This window comes from Eschrichtius robustus, chromosome 6 (genome assembly GCF_028021215.1).
Source record: "Eschrichtius robustus isolate mEscRob2 chromosome 6, mEscRob2.pri, whole genome shotgun sequence".
Taxonomy (NCBI): Eukaryota; Metazoa; Chordata; class Mammalia; order Artiodactyla; family Eschrichtiidae; genus Eschrichtius; species Eschrichtius robustus.
In genome coordinates this window covers 139,453,916-139,472,089 of record NC_090829.1, presented here as the reverse complement: position 1 = coordinate 139,472,089, position 18,174 = coordinate 139,453,916, and the positions used below count along the sequence as shown (strand labels likewise).

Below are 18,174 nucleotides of genomic sequence, written 5' to 3'. Positions count from 1 at the left end.
CACGCAACTAAGTTTTCATGGACAGAATGCGAAAAAAAAGCGTGGGGTGACACTTTTGGTCTTTTAAGACAAGGAGTGAACACTTCTCTGTCTCTTCACCTGCCTGTGAGTTGGGGCAAGGACAACACAGATGAGGGCCGTCCCCTAGGGTACTGTGAATGATCAAGGCAGAAGAAACGTGTCTCCGGATGACCCACTGAGGCAGCACCCCCCGCAACCTGGCCATTCACCTCGAGATGATTCTGTGTTCTCAGAGCCATCAAAGTGCTGGCTCCCACTTACAGCAGCTTAACCGTGGACCCTAATACGCTACTGTGTGTGTGACAACTAGAACTAATCCCCTCTAACAACTATTCAATACATCAGCTGAGGACGTTTCTAAGGTGTTTGATAATAAAATGTTGGATGCTGAAGGGCTCTTAGAAGATCATCTATGAAAGTCTAGAGATTAAAAGACATGGCAGGAAGAACACTGGACCCTGGGACTCCTAACTTCCCAGGTCACTCTCCCTTTAACATTATGTTAAGCCTGGATTCTAAAATCATAGAAAATAGAACTGCATTTTTTAAAATAACCTTTGGATTAATTTTATTCATTGATTCAACAAATAATCTACCCCAGCATCTGCCAGTTGCCAAGCGATGTGTTTTCAGGTGAATGCAGATTTACAGAGGCCTTTCGTTTTCTGGCTGTACTATGCCTTTAACCTTCCTGAGCCTGGATCAATTACACAGAAAACAAGTACAAAGACGTTAACACTACCCTGAAGGACCCAGAAATACTCAAATCAAAATTTGAAGTTTTCCTTATAGAAATTAATATATTAGAAACGTCTCTTCTACTTCTGCTACTGCCCTGTAATAGCCCCCATCCCAAAAAAGCATTTTCATTTGTACCCAGTCCAAAGCAAAGAAAGAAGTCAGTAAACCCAAGTAACAGTATTTGGCCTACACTCCTTCCCAGAGAACAGGGGCACTGGGGTCCTGCCTTCTCACCCACCCTGACCCCCCAGGGCCTGCACCATACAGGAGACAGAGGCATGGGAACAGGCCTCACTCCCAGAAGAGACAGGAACGCCTCCTTTCCCGTGGCATACAAGAGATCCTGGTGAGCTATGTGATAAAAAGCTGAAGAACAGGAAGAGCTTTTGTTAGAAAGCTAAAAGGTTTCCAAATCCCAGAACAGAGTCCATTCTAACAGTGCTTTGTCCATAAGGATAAGATCGATCTGCCTGGATGCAAAACTCCATAGAGTAAAATGCTTTCCCCCTCTGGATTTTTAAAAGAAAATCTATATAGTGTAGGTAAAACCTCAGTATTAAAAAAAAATTATCCAGATCACATACTAAGGTTTTCCAGGATGGGGGAGGTGGCTCAAGTCCTGTGGGGCAGGCACTATGCAGGAATAATTCTTACAGAGCAATGTTTCTCAACCTTTTTTCCTTCATTCCCATCACCAGGAAGAAAACTTTAAATTTCTCCTTAATGAGAGAAATTAAATATTATGGAATAAGATTCTGTCAGGTAAGGCTGACTTACTGTAATATCTAAGATTTTTTTTCACTCCCTCACGCCCAAGAACAAGTTTTCCCCCTTGGGGAGTGATATCACCCCCATGGAGAATGCGTGTCACAGGACCTAAAAATGTGATCCTCAAACTTTACACATCACCCAGACCCCTTCTCAGACATTTGGATATGCTAAGTCTGGGGGTAGACCCAAAAATCTGCATTTCTTTTAAGCTTTCCAGAGGACTCCAATGTATATGGTCAATGAGCCACAATGTTTCTGACAAATTTCCATTGTTACACCCAAGCCCAGTAACAGGATGACCTCAATATGAGAACTATTTAAATGAAATGAAACACTGTCACATTCGCGGCATTAAGGAGATCTGTTCGGGGCAAAAAAGAAAAGTCTTGAGCTACAATTACAGGAGATGTGATTATCTATTTCTTCTTTCTCCTGTACAAAGGACAATCACAGGATTACTGGAGAAATACTTGAGATATTTTATGGACTGTAACATGTGACCCAAAAGGAGGTTTACATCACTTATTTCACAAAGTACATATTCAGAGTTTTTATCTAGTACTTTGGTACTTTAATTTAGGTGTAATTTGGAGCTGAGAAGACCATAACGTACTCATTATCTCTTTTACCCAATCTCCAAATCTGTATTTATAAACCCTACCAAAATTATCAAACCACAGTTTAACTGAATAAGACAAATTATGTTAATATTATACAGCTATCTGAATGTAGTTACAGCAAAAAGGCATACAATCACATCAGTGCATTATAAAATGCATAAACTGGTCAGATTAGATAATAAAAAAACAAAACAGAAAAGTCACCTTTTTCCCCTTCAGAAAAATACTTGGTTCATGTAGTGGGATGTTCCTTGGTGGTCCCAATAAACCACTCTTGCCAGTGTCCACACCTTGTATAGTCCCCTCTGCTTGAATCTGGACAGGCCTGTGACTTGCTTTTGGCCTAAAGAATCTGGTGAAGATGACATTATGCCAGTTCCAGGCATAAGTCTTAAGATGGCCCAGTGGCTTCTGCTGTTGGCACCTCCAGAATCCAGTCACCACCTGTGGAATCCACCACCACGTACGAAGTTCAACTACCCCAAGACGATGCTGTGAGAAAGCCCATGGTAACCAGATGAAAAAGTCACAAGGAGGAAGATGTCTCAGACACCACACATGTGCCGGAATCCAAAATCTCAGACTTTCCAGTCCCAGGAGACACCATGTGGAATGGAGGCAAGGCCTGCCCAAATTGGAGAATTGTGAGCAAAGAAAAGAGTATTGGTTGTTTTAAGCCACTCAGATTTGACATGGTTCATTAAATAAATATAGATAACCTCAACATTTTGTATGCAAACAAACATGGAAGAAAAGTTACAATGTACATGTTTGGAAAATGTATGAAAGTAAACACTCTACATCTGAAATCATTTATCTTCTTGAACTGGAAAAAGGCTGGTAAACTCTGACACCTTATATTGTATCAGCACACTTCTTTAACAAATAACTCAGGACTCCTACGAGATGGTCAAAACTGAGGAGAAAAGGGAGTCAAGACTCCATCTCCAGACTAGAGACGTATACATACCCACAAACAAACTAGTTTATTAAACTTCAGTAAAAAACTTGCCTATAGATAATCTCTTTGAGAATATGTCCTCCTGGCTAAGATACAGAGTGGAGTTTTTTAAACTGGTTTGTATCCTTACACAGAGGCATTAATGAGTACTGAAAAGTACTGTTACCTGCTATCAGTAAATGACAACCACGGATAAGTCTTAATATTAATGGGTTCAAACACTTATTGAGAATATTAGATATACTATGGGCCAGGCATCCTGGATACCAGAAAAAAAACAATCCCTGCCCAAAGCTGCTCAATCTAGCAAAGGCCCCAAATACAAATAATGATTTTATAAATGCTACTTAGAATAAAACTGTGCACAAAAAGGAACTAACGAGAATACAGAAGACACAGCTATTCTTTCTACCCCATTCCTGCCTCTTTCCAGAAGCGCTAGGAGAAACTAAAAGAGATGACATCTGAGATGAGTAACTAAGGTTATGGAAGACTTTCCCCAAAACCCATCCCACAAGGAGAACTTTCTAATATTGGTTCTATTAAGGGCACATTTGTCTGCTTTGTTCCCCAAGTGTCTCGAGCATCTAAATCAGGGCCTGTCACAAAATAGGTACACAAACATCTGTTAAATGTAATTTAACTCCTACAGTTATGACCTTGGACATTTCACTCAGCATCATTTATAAAAGATGAATAATGGCTTACAGAGTTGCTTTGAGAATTAAATGAGATACTGTATGGTAGTATTTGGAAAATGATAATAGGTCAATAAAAAGTTTGGGTGGTATTATTATTTCAGAGGAAGCAGCATTTGTTTATGTATTTAATGCATCCAGTGCCCACTATATGCCAAGCTCTGTGCTCTATAGAAAATGCTGTAAAACTAGCACAATGTGCCTCAAAGGAAAACTGAGAGGAAAGGAGCAGAAAGCATAACACACGTGGGGAAATGAAAGCTACTTAGAATAGCTCTGGAGTGGAGCAAATACGGTAGGGTTACAGATAAAAAGACTGGAAAAGTAAGCTGAGGTCCAACTATAAAGAGAACCTGAATATTTTAATAAACTTGGTCTTCATTACATGGAAACGAGAATCACGGATGATTACAGGCTGTGGCGAAACAGCACAATCAGGGTGAAAGCAGCTATAGTAGGAGGAGGGTAAGGCTGACAAGTGTAAAAAAAAAATAAAGACAAAAAAAAAGATCTGAAAAGGAAATACTACAGCTTCAACAAGTACACATTCAACACAGTGTATAGTCCATGCATTTACAATTATTCTCTCACAAAGCTCCAATGAAAATAAAATCAGTATAGAAGTCAAAAAATAATAATAATAAAAGAAAGTAATGGACAAATGTTTAGATAACGAAATAAAACATAGACAGTGGTAGTAGACTTAGGAGAATGAAGGAAGGCACAGAGTTAAGTGTCTACACTTGGAGATACCAAAGAAAATAGTTAATGTACCCTGAAACCTGGAAAGGCTTAGGACACACACATATTCTCTATGTCCGCTGAGACCTGGAGAAGATCCACACCCTAAGAGCAACAAGCACACCTAATGCTCAGGTTTTGGTTTCTAATACCATTCTCCATAAAAAAGAACCAGAGCTCTAGGCAAAGAGCTCTCACACTTGACACCATATGCATGATCCATAAAGGAAAGATTTAATAAACTGGACTTCATCAAAATTCAAACCTTTTGCTCTGAAAGACTCTTTTAAGAGGATGAAAAGACAAGCTATGGACAGGGAGAAAGTATTTTCGAACCACATATCCAACAAAGACCTTGTATCTAGAATACATAAAGAACCCTCATAACTCAGCAGTTAAAATTTTTTAAAAAAATCCAATCAGAAAATGGGCAAGACATGAACAGATATTTCACCAAAGAGGAGACACAGATGGCAAGCAAGCAAATAAAAAAATGTTCAACATCATTAGTCATTAAAGAAATGCAAATTAAAACCATAACAGGGTGTCACCACACCTATTAGAACAGCTATAAGTAAAAAACAGTGATAACACTAAATGGTGGGGAGGATGCTGAGAAACAGCATCCCTCATATAGTGCTGGTGAGAACAATAAAGTGGTACAGACACTATGGAAAATAGTCCGGTGGTTGCTTACAAAACTAAACACGTGCTTACCACATGACCCAGCAATCACACTCTCAAACTTCTACTCCCAAAAATGGAAAACAATGTTTACACGAAAATCTGTTCTCATTCAAAGCAGTTTTATTCATAATATTATACAAAATATTGGAAACAATCCCGATGTCCTTCAATAGGTGAATGGTTGAACAAACTTGGTAATCCATACAACAGAACACTACCCAGCAATAAGAAGGAATTAACTATTGATATACATAACACCAAATGGACCTCAAGGCATTATGCTTTGTGAAAAAGATTGATCTCAAAAGGTTACTATTGTATAATTCCATTCCTATAACATATTGAAGTGACAAAACTACAGACATGGAGAATAAACAAAATGGTGGAGGGCGGTGTTGGGAATACAAAGAGGTAGCAAAAGAGTGCTTCTGAAGTGATGGAACAGCTCTGTTATCTTGATTGTGGGGCTAGCTACACAACTCTGTACATGAAATAGATAAGTTACAAAAGACTATATGCACATGCAAATGCAAGCTTAAAAAATAATGAAAAGTGAGTAGTTCTGTAGTGCAGTTAACAGAAATGTACCAGACATATCAAATTTCCTGATTTTGATACTGTAGTAGGGCTACACAAAACTCCACTGCAGGGAGTTGGATGAAGGGGGTACATGGGACTTTATATTATTTTTCAACTTCCTGTGAGTCTACAATTATTTCAAAATAAAGGATTTTTTAAAGGGGGGGGGGGTCCTTGGAAAAACAGCCAATTCCAATTCCAAGGCTGAGACAGTAGTTCAAGATGAGCCTGGAAAGTGCTCCAAAAAATGATGGAGATATGCTAAAAGGACACAGAAGCAAACTTGAAGGGGCTTCTACTAGCAAAATCTGGGACAAGTGAGGCATCAAAATAAATAATTACAGTAATGGATTACAACCCACTGCATGAAACAGAAAATCAGGTACTCATAGTGATATAAAACAAGTGAATAAATAAGAAGTCTGATTACTGATGGAATATTTACACAGTCTCAAAGTATCTCTACACAAAATATTTATTACAAAGAGGGAGGAAAAGTAACTTTAAAATGGATAAGCCTTAAGGCACCACCATAATCAAGTGATCAAAGTAAACGTCACCAATAATGGAACGAACTGAAATCATATGCTACCTGTAGTAGGCACAATAATGCCCCTGCCCCAAGACTGGTCCACATCCTAATCCTTAGAACCTGTGAACGTGTTACTTTACATGGCAAAGGAGAATTATGTTTGCAGAAGAAATTAAACTTGCCAATCAGATGACTTTAAAATTGAGATTATCCTCAATTATCCCAGTGGGCCCGATGTAATCACAAAGGTCCTTAAGAGTGAAAGGGTGGGGCGGAAGAAGAGTGAGAGATGGCAGCATGAGATGCACGAGGTCCAAACTAGCTGGCTTTGAAAAGAGAAGGGGGCCATAAGCCAAGAAATGCAGGTAGCCTCCAGAAGTTGGAAAGGGCAAGGAAAAACATTATTTTGTAGAGTCTCCAAAAGGAATGCAGCCCTACTGACACCTTGATTTGAGCCCAGTTGAGATGCATTTTGGACTTCTGAACTCCAGAACTGTAATATAATAAATGTGTGTTTTTTAAACCACTAAATTTGTGGTAACTTTCTTACAGCACAAACAGAAAAACAATAATACACCATCTAACAAAATGCAATGAAATTAATATAGCATCACTTCTATGATACTCCTGGCAAAGATGCTTAACCTACATCTAATACAAAGAAACATCAGACAAACTCACATTGAGAGTGATTCTATAAAATAACTGGCCTGTATTCTTCAAAAATATCAATATCGTAAAAGAAAAAACAGTTGAGGGACTATTCTAGATCAACAGTTGAAGAGACGTGACAACAAAATGTGTTAAGTGATCCTAGATTGACTGTATCCTTTTCCTATAAAGAACACCACTGGGGCAACTGCTGAAACCTGAATGGAGGCTTAAGGATCAGACAGCTGTAATATATCAATGTTACATTCCTGCCTTTGTTGGTTGTATTGTTGTCAGGCAAGAGAATGTCTGTAGGAAACATGCACTACAATATTCAACAAAGAAGAGACATCATGTCAACAACTCTCTTTCAAAAGATTCAGGAAATAAAAGTTATCTGTATTTTACCGGCAACTTTCCTGAGTTCATTTTAACAAATAAGTATATAAAATAAATGTAGTAAAACCCCAAATTGCAGCCCAAACCCTATACAGGCTGGCAACTATCATGTCCCCAAACAGACCAGAGGCATGCACGCTCTCTGAGGAAAATGCGAAGAGGCTCTACACGTTGAAAGATCAAGCACAACAGAGAACTGGTTTGAGGCAGAAGACTAAAAACAGAACTGAATAAGAGTCTCTATACGGAACTGTGGACTCTAGTCCCCTTCTCCAGTTCTGCTTGCAGAACATCAGCAAGAGGAATACACGTTCCCTCTCCCCCAGGCATGGGATTTACAGTTTCAATCAGGAGACACCAAGAGCCCTGGAGTAAAAGCCCTAGGGTTACTCATATTCATGGGTCCCTCAAGCACCACACTAAGCCTTCAGTGAACAAGCCTCAACCTCACAAAAAGCTTCCTTCAGCTTTATTGTAACTTACTCCTAAATACAAGCCACCAGCCCAGGGATGGCCAGATATTTGAGGAAAGCTGCCAAAACTCAAAGACAGAAATCAAAACAAGCAGAAAAACAGGAATCCAGAGGAAACTGAGACAATGCCATGAAAGGGGAAAAAAGGCAATTAACCATAATATGAACGTGCTTGAAGAGGCAAAAGAATATATGTAACCATGAAGTAAAAACAAAATGCTAGTGGGGGGTGGGGGGGAGGAGCAGAGAACATAAAAAATACCCTGATGGAAAATAAAAGTTGAAAAATATCTCCCTATAAGGGTAAAAAGTAAACAAATAGAAAATAGACAAGGTAACACTACAAAACTTCAGAACACCACAGATGAAGATCAGATCCTTAAAACTTCCGGGAAGTGGGAGGGTTCATATAAAAAGGACCAAATTTTCTAAAAATTTAATGGATCTATATTAATATTTAGTAGCCACTAACATCACAGAAAGTCAGATATTTTGTGCCTCCTAAAGATAACATACCACCCATGCAGTATTCTCCCCACTCACCACCTCTCAAAAAAAAAAAAACAGAGAAAAAGAAGAAAAAAACAAAATTTTATCAAGATCTTACTGCCAAGTACAGGAAATACATTACAAGGGACGGGGAACACATCAATGACACCACAGAGTTTCATTCAACAACATCCAGGCTGCAGAAGACTACAAGACAGATGATACACTTTCTTCAACAAATAAAACTCACGGGGGAAAAAAACAACCAATAGATTAAGAGACTTAAGAGATTTGTCAATCAATGACAATTTATGGACCTTACCTAGATGCTGATTTGAATGAACTGTTTAAAAATATAATTATGAGACAATCGAGGTAACTTGAACTTTAACTGGATATTTGAAGAATTACTGTTAATCTTTTAAAGGTACGATAATGCTACTGGGGTTATAGTTTAGAAACTAGTCCTTACCTTTTAGAGATATATACTGAAATATTCAAGAGTGAAATTATACATCTGGGTTTGCTTGTATAAAATCAAAGGGAAGAGAGGTAGACAGGATTATGAATTTTTTAAAAGTGGCCATGAGGGCTTCCCTGGTGGCGCAGTGGTTAAGAATCCGCCTACCAATGCAGGGTACACAGGTTCGAGCCCTGGTCCGGGAAGATCCCTCTTGCCGCGGAGCAACTAAGCCCTTGTGCCACAACTACTCAGCCTGCCCTTTAGAGCCCACGTGCCACAACTACTGAAGCCCGTGCGCCTAGAGCCCGTGCTCTGCAACAAGAGAAGCCACTGCAATGAGAAGCCCGCACATCACAATGAAGAGAAGTCCCCGCTCATCTCAACTAGAGAAAGCCGGTGCACAGAGACAAAGACCCAACACAGCCAAAAATAAATAAATTAAATAAATTAAAAAAAAAAAAAAAAAGAGCGGCCACAAGTTGATCAATGTTGAAGTTGGGTGATAGATACATGGGAGTGCATTATGTTCTCTAACTTTTCCATACTGTTTTTTTTAATGGAACCCAGAACACAAATTATATCTGCTATAGAAGCTAGAAAACCATGAAGCAATCCATTCAGAGTTCTCAGTAAAAATTATATTCCAACTGCAATTCTGTACCCAGTCAAAACTTTTACTCGTGAGAGAAAGCAGATTAAAGATATTTTCAGATGATGTCTCAAAAAATTAACCTCTCTTGCACCCTTTCTCAGGAAGTACTGAAAGTTGTGCTCTGGCAAAAAGAAAGATAAAGGCAGGAAAGATAAAGGTCAGAGAACTAGGAAACAGGAGACCCAAACCTGTTGGAGATACACAAAGGAACCCTATTAGACCTAGAGAGCAAGAATTCCATACAGACTAATAAGGACCAACTGTATAGCACAGGGAACTTTTCTCAATACTCTGTAATGACCTACATGGGAAAAGAATCTAAAAAAGAGTAGATGTGTGTGTATGTATAACTGATTCACTTTGCTGTACAGCAGAAACTAACACAACATTGTAAATCAACTATACTCCAATAAAAATTAAAAAAAAAAAAAAAAAAAGAATTCCATTCAGGAGTAGTTTGATGGAGCGCCCCTTAAGAACGTTCTTAAGGGAGGGGGTTGGGGGTGAGTGAGAATGAGGACCAGGACAACTAATTATCTGATATTTGTGCAAAACTATATGGAGAGGCTATTAGAAGGTACAGGAAAACTCAGTCACTAGTACCTAGAAAACAAAGCACAACAAAATTATACGAGGAAAACAAAACAGGAAAAACAAAATTATACAAGGAGGGAAATGTAATCATAGTATACAATTTTCCTCCATGGTGAACAGACTTACATAATCATCATTAAACACAATACATTTAAAGAAAGAATATATATATATAAAACTATAATGGACAGATGGGAGAAGACATATAACACAGGTGGTTTAAAGTTAAATATTCATCTACCTTAACAGAAAGTCAATAGATAATATCTTAAATTTTAAGTCAAATACCAAATTAGGGTCAGAGTTACCTACCCAGCCTCCACTCTCCCCCTTCTTCCTTTCTAGCAGAAGCTGATTTTGTCCAGAACCGATTTGCACACCCATCCCTTTAGGCATGTTCTCAGGGAAGGCGCTCAGTTCCAGGCGTGTGCCTAATTGGTCTAAATGTAATTCCATTTCCCTTTCTAGTGAGTCTTTCAGAAACAGGCATATAACCCAGGAGGTAAGTCTGCCGGAGTTTCTAGGCAAAGTTTCCATATTCTTATACAGCTACAAGAAAAATAATTTTCTTTCTCTGGACACTGCTGGATCTGGGTACAACTCCTGAAACTGCTGCAGCCATCTTATTAATTTGAGGATGTAGCCGGCCAATGACTAAAGGGGGAGATAGAAAACTGGGTTCCTGAAGACATTATTGTGCCACAAAACCAATTGCCCTAGAACCCACCCTACCTCTGGACTTCCAACTGTGATTTACACTGAAGCCAGTTTGGGTCGTGGTCTCAGTATTACCATCCAAAAGCATCCTAACTGATAAGCAACTTTAATTTAGAAATAGATAAACAGCAGAAGAAACAGCTAAGAGTTGAGGAAAAAGTGATTACCTACGGGGCAGAGCTTGCCAGCTAGTGTACATGGCACACAGTGCCACTAATGTTCCAGAAGTGCCAAGATCCCCTAAAGACCTCAGGACACCCAAACAGCCTCTTCTATTTTGCCCATACAGACTCTGAGGTGGAAAAGTTCGGGAAGCACTGCTCTCCGGAGCAGGACTAGAGTAATGAAGGGTGTGCCTGGGGACAGGTTTTTTTCATCACAAGCCTTTCGGTAGTATTCAAGTTTGATTATATGCATATTAAAACTGAAAATTAATTCTTAAAAAAAATTACTGCAGTAAGCAAAAAGAAACTAAAGATCTGATCTGTAGAGAGGTCATTAACAATAATGTAAAGAAAGAGCTTAATTGAAGACTATTTCAGAAACAAAACTCAAGAGGGCTGGGTAATAGAGTAAATTCAAAAGTAACTGAGAGGAAGTTACAAGGAGTCAAAGACTACATAGATGTTTCTTCTTTAGGGACATAACTACTCCATCACTGCAAAGTGGAAACACAAAATTACTTTCTGTTGTAATCCACTGATTGGATTATACCAGCTGCTATCCACAAAACTCTCTTCAAGTTTTACATGGACTTCAACTTGGGAAGCTGAGATACAGTTTAAAATACCAGAAACCCTTCATTCAGCCATGTATTAAGGGATAAGCAAGATACTAGTCCTAGATACATGACGAACAAAATGTACAAGGTTCTGAGACTTCCCTGGTGGCGCAGCGGTTAACAATCCGCCTGCCAATGCAGGGGACACGGGTTCAATCCCTGGTCCGTGAAGATCCCACGTTCCGCGGAGCAACTAAGCCCGTGCGCCACAACTACAGAGCCCACGCTCTAGAGCCTGAGAGCCACAACTACTGAGCCCGTGTGCCGCAACTACTGAAGCCCACGTGCCTAGAGCCCGTGCTCCGCAACAAGACAAGCCACCGCAATGAGAAGTCCGTGCACCGCAATGAAGAGTAACCCCCACTCACAACTAGAGAAAGCCTGCGCGCAGCAACGAAAACCAATGCAGCCAAAAAATAAATTTTTTCAAAAAGGTACAAGATTCCTGCTCTCATGAAATTAATATTTGCTAAAACATATTCCACAGAAGCAATACAAGTAATAACTAAGAGTGAGGGCCGAACCTGGTTTGAATCCTATCTCACCAACCACTAGGGAAAACTACTCCACCTCTAAACGTAATTTTTATCATCAGTTATTTGAAAATAATACCTTACTAGGTTGTGATATGTGTGTGTTTATAAAGTATTCACAGCAAGCTTAATAAAGATTGCCCTTACTATGTTAACAGGTTTCCTATAATATGCTAATGTGTACTGTGAATCTCCAAGAAGGTAATTTTCTCCAAGCTTATTTCCTTCATACCACACCATGGAGTGATCTGCAGAGCACATTTACAGCAAGAGAAACTCCCTACTGTGTACCCTACTTCTAATCCACTAGGACTGATTTTTACTACTGTATCCTCATACTGTCAGCTTGTTTTTTTTTTTTACCACTTTTTAGCATCCACTCTGCAAACCTCTTCAATCACAGTTTTAAGACTATTATGCCTCAGTCTCCCATGCTAGATCCTGACCATCCTAGAAACAGAGGGAGTATCTTTTAGACTAACTGCTCCAGTACTTGGAAAAACACAGTATGGTAACACTAAAAATGCCATTTCAAAGAAGCAGTGCATGCAGTTTAACCTCATTCTTTCAATTATTCAGCAAACATTTATGGCGTTTTCTATACACCAGGCCCTTCTACGATTCTATGCTAGGCCCTGAAGAGACAGCAGTGAACAAAGCAGATGCAACTCCTGCTCTTAAGCAGCTCAGTCTAAAGAAAACAGATACAAAAATAAATAAACCGAACAGGTATCAAGTTCAGGTGGAACAGTGTGAAGCAGTGATAAGGAAAAGTTCAAGGTGTTTTGAAACCTAACCTAGACTGGAAGGAGTCGGGGAAGGTTTCCCTGAACACAGACATCTCAACTGGGATGGGGAAGATGACTAGGAGTTAGTAGGATGGAGTCCTAAGTGCTTTACAAGCATTCTATTACTCTTCACAACGCTATAAACAGTAGGCGTATATTATCCCCACAGGGAAACTGAGGCTCAGAGAAGTTTTTATGGCTGGGAAAAGGCAGGGCTAGGATTCAAAGCCAGATATCTAGATCAGACTCCAGGGAATGTACAAAAATGTATGGCATCCAATCAAATGTACAGCATTTCTTTACCACTACACTCTACTCTCTGTAATGGACAGACTCTAAGATGGCTCCCACAACACAGCCTCCTGCTGTTCATGCCCTCCGACAGACCCTTCCTTTGAACCAAGACCTATGACTTGCTTTTAACCAAGAGAATACAGGAAATGTGAAGGGATGTCACTTCTGTGGTTATGATACATGAGACTGTATATCTGTCTAGTGTGTAAACTCACTCCTTCACTGTCTTTGAGAAAGTAGTGGCCATGCTGGAAAGGACCACACAGCAATGAACTGAGGGCAGATGTCTGCCAATAGGTAGCAAGAAACTGAGGCCCTCAATCCAACACTGAACAGGGTACTGAATTCTACCAACAATCATATGAGCTTAGAGGAGACCTTCCCCAGTTACACCTTAGATGAGCCCAAAGCCCCATCAATAACTTGACCAGAGCCCTCTGAGACCCAGCTAATTAAGCTAAGCTGTGCTCAGACATCTGACCTACAGAAACTGTGAGGCCATAAATGTACTTGTTTTTAAGTTTCTAACTTTATGGTAATATTGTTACATATCAAGAAATAACAAACACTCTGTTACACAATAAAGTTTTTCCGCATATCCTGGTGCTTTGCTGAAATAATGATTTGCAACTACTCTTAACTACACATCAAGCCAACTTCAGGTAGCAGTCACAATTGCTCTTTTTAAGCAAAACTCATGTACCAAGATGTCAACATTAACCACAATCTGACCCTGTGTTTTATTTGTATTTTTTATTGAGATACATTTGACATAAAATATTAGTTTTAGATGTACAACACAGTGATTTGACATTTGACTCTGCATTTTATTGTAGCCATTTTTTAATAACCTTGCCTGCTAATTCCATTGTCTCTATCATTTCTGTTTCTCCTGAGTTTTCTCTTCTGTCTTCAAACTCACTAATCTTCTCTTCTGCCATGTCTAATCTGCCATTAATGCCATCCTGTATATTTTTCATTCCACACATTAGTTTTCACCTCTAAAAGTTTTATTTGGATCTTTTTATACCTTTCATAATTTCTAACTTTTTGAACATATGGAATACATTAACTGCTTTCATGTCCTTGCCTGTTAATTCTAACATGTCAGCTCTAGGTTGGTTTCAATTTACTGATATCCTAATTATAAGTCACATTAACCTACGTCTTCACACGTCTAGTAATTTTTGATTGGATGCTAGACATTTTACACTGTTGAGTGTTGGGTTTCTTTACGTTTCTTTAAAGAGTATTGGCCTTTGCAATGACTGGCAATTACATTACTTTCAAATTACAGGTGACCCTTGAACAACAGAGGGGTTAGAGGTGCTGACCCCCCCACACAGTCAAATCTCCAAGTATAAATTCACAGCCAGTCATCCATATCTGCAGTTCTGCGTCCATGGATTCAGCCAACTGCAAATCATGTAGTACTGGAGTACTGAAAAAAATCCACGTAATTAAGTGGACCTGCACAGTTCAAACCGTGTTGTTCAAGTGTCAATTGTAGTTTGCCCCTTTTAAGGCGTGTTCCTAAGATTTTTTTCAAACATATCTAGAGTAACCTTTATTTTAGGACTAGTTTAGCCCCATTAAGACATGACCCTTTTGGATTCTCAATCAACACAGCATATAATGAGATCTTTCTATTTTGGCTATAAAGTACTCAAATATTTTCCAGCCCTGGGTGAGCTCAGAAAATTGTTCTGCTTACAGCGTCCCAGTGGATTCCTTCCCCAGAAATGTTTCCTTCATGAAACTGTACCCTACACACGCACCACAGATTGGCATTCAGTCAACATTTAAGGGGACCACTAAGAAGATTTATGGAACTCTTTCTCTGCATAACTCTCAGCATAAGTCCCTTCTTTCCAGAACTCTGCTCCTCAAATCAGAACCATTCTGGCCTCCCCCAACCCCAATCTCTCTTTCCTCAACTCACTGGCTTTTTTGGGGATCTCCTTCCCCACACTGAGATCTGCCTCCAGGCAGAAAGCTGCACCATCACAGGACCTCCTCGTTTGCTTCCCATCTGTTAGGGAATGTGGTTCTGCACTGCCTATTGTTTAATATCTGAAAACAGTTGTTCCATGTATTTTGTCCAGTTTCCTAGCTGTTTATGGTGGGAGGGTAAATTCAGAATGTTACTGCCCCACAGTCAAAAACAGAAGTCATGACTCCTGACACCAATTTTAAAGTAAATGTTTTATAAGATACAACTCCTAAACATACACACACACATCATTATCACATTATCCTGTCTTTATTTTTATCATGATATGTACATGATATGTATCACTCTTGGTCAATTATGTTACTTGCTTTCTTGCTTATTCTACATTTCACAATAGAACGTAAGCTCTGTGAGTACAGGGATCTTACCTACACTGTCACTCCTGTATCTCCAACACCTAGAACATATCCTGGCCTAGAAAAGGCACTCAAATTCAGCAAATGCATTAAATCAATAAGCAAAGTGTTTTACGAGTATTTCACTTAATATATATTGTGAACTCTTCTACTTAGTAAATTCTAATCTAGATACAGGTAACCCTGACCATAGAGAGTTCCTTAGAATTGTCTATTGCCGTAATTACCAACATCTGAGTAAAGGTTTTTAGTTGCAAACAAAAGAAACTAACTCTAGCTTTGTTGAAACTGTAAAGGAAGTTATTAAAGTGTATTAGGCAACTCACAGAAAACCCCAGGAGGGCCAGGCTGGAAGGCTACATAACCAAGAACACCGAAAATTCAAACCACAGATCTGGTCCAGTGGAGACAACACAGGATTCGGTCCCTGTGATTTGTAGAGATACCACTGACCCTGGAACTAAATGCTACAACTGGATCTGTCACTGACTGCCTCCAGAAGAGCCGCAGCTGCCATCCCCCTTGCACTGCAGAACACAGACTTTGCAAAGTGCCTGCTTCTGCAAATCACTGGCTTCTGAGGTAGTGGAATGGAGGTCCCAGGTCATATGATTGCATCCTAACCCCCAAAAAATGCAGAGAAAGTGAGCAACTGGCTTTCATAATGGAAGACATCTACCTCCCACCAAGCTTCTTAAGGTAAAGAATTCCCCAAACATAGAAAGCTATTAGATGTTCTGGTTAATTATCTGAAAGACTAATGAACCAGTAGCACAAAGCATCAATCCCAGCATACCAGAACTTTTATCTATTTCTTCAATTAATGGGTTATAGAAGCTCTATGTTCCTTTTTCTTTCCTATCTGAATGTTTAACTTTAGGGCCTGTAACTGTTCACTGGGTTTTTTATTATCTGGAAGCAGCATAAGCAATCTACTATGATTAACCTTAAGCAAATTTACTTCCCTGCATCTCAGTTTTCTAACTTATAAACAGATACTATCCACCACCTTCTAGGGCTGCTGATAATATTAAAATAACTAATAATGAATATGTAGAGTCTGGCCCATAGAAGGCAATCAATATTAGCATTATTTAATAATGTTACCATTATTAGTTTATTTTTTAACAAGAGAAACTCACTGATTTACATGAACATCTCTTTTTTAAAAAGAATCTGCCAATGCCAACAAGCTGAAGATCCAAGTTTCTATTTTACATTGGTATTATAAATGTTATCCCCCTTAGCCCCTTTGTTATCAGAGATGAAGCAACAATAAAGTAGTCTTAACATGTTGCCACCAGAACTAAGTTCAAGGAATACATAAACACATGGACAAATGGACAGCTGGATGATGGAAGCATCAAGCCACGTCTCCTTTAGGGTTCTCTACAGCGAACTCCAACCACACTGAAGGGCTTCATGGCCATGAACGGGACCACGTATGTCCACCTAACTCACAACTATGTCCCAAGGGCCTGGCAAGGGGCCAGGCAAAGAGCCAAAAAATGAAATCTGAATATTTGCTTTTCTAAATATTTACTACAGAAACTAGTCCCTGAGAAAAGTTTCAGAACTACTTTAAAACAAGTCCCTTCTAAGCTTTTAAAAAGATCATTCACCTGACAAGATCAAAAGCTTCAGTAATTTTCTAACTACAAGACTCAATTCTTTTGAAAATCCATCCGTACGACGAACTTTCCCTCAATCATTCTTCTTGTTCTGTTGTCCAAATGTGAAGAAAAAGTAACGCCAAAATGCATCCAAACCACTTTCTTCACTTTTTTTTTTTTTTTTTTTTTTTGGCTGCATTGGGTCTTCATTGCTGTGCACGGGCTTTCTCTAGTTGTGGCGAGCGGGGGCTACTCTTCATTGCGGCGCACGGGCTTCTCATTGCGGCGGCTTCTCTTGTTGCAGAGCATGAAGCCTCAGTAGTTGTGGCACATGGGCTCAGTAGTTGTGGCTTGTGGGCTCTAGAAAGCAGGCTCAGTAGTTGTGGCACACGGGCTTAGGTGCTCTGCGGCACGTGGGACCTTCCTGGATCAGGGATCGAACCCATGTCCCCTGCACTGGCAGGTGGATTCTTAACCACTGCGCCACCAGGGAAGTCCCTTCTATCACTTTTTAAATGACGCCAAAGCTAGAGCTTATTTTAAATGTGAACCCGAGAGCTACTGCAAATGCTGGATTGACATTCCAGATACAATTGTTGAATGAAACTCACTTTGTTGGCTAAAAATCATAAAGAACATCCAGCCTGATTCCCTCCACAATTTAAAACCATTCCAAATGAAACTAAGAACTGTATGTGTTTCAATAAACTAATAAAATTAGGTACTCCTTTAATAGAGAAGACACAATCTTTCAACTCCGTAATACCAACACTGAACTTCTAACAACTAGTAGGTATTTCATATGCACTTATTAAATTAATCCATGAGTAAATAACTTGTCTTTTTACTGGCTACATAGAGTTTTCCAAGCTTATCTTTAAAAAGACAGGATTCACATTTTTCTTCTTCTTCAAGGCTCCCATATTCCCTGTCCAACTCTTACTCCAAATGTACATTCCCCTTATGTAATCATTTGGTCCTTGAGACCAACTAGTAAAGACCAAAA

General features: G+C 39.3%; 1 protein-coding gene across 7 annotated transcripts in view; it reads right to left on the bottom strand.

The window, feature by feature from the left end:
- Window positions 1-18,174, bottom strand: part of DYRK1A (dual specificity tyrosine phosphorylation regulated kinase 1A) — a 150,185-nt gene that overhangs the window by 118,937 nt on the left and 13,074 nt on the right. The window contains exon 1 of one of the 7 annotated variants that reach the window (XM_068547079.1): window positions 2,358-2,725. The exons of the other annotated variants lie outside the window; for them this stretch is intronic. The gene's annotated coding sequence lies outside the window, so the exon portion shown is untranslated. Of the gene's footprint in view, window positions 1-2,357; window positions 2,726-18,174 lie in introns of those variants that run through there. 7 annotated transcript variants of the gene reach the window in all.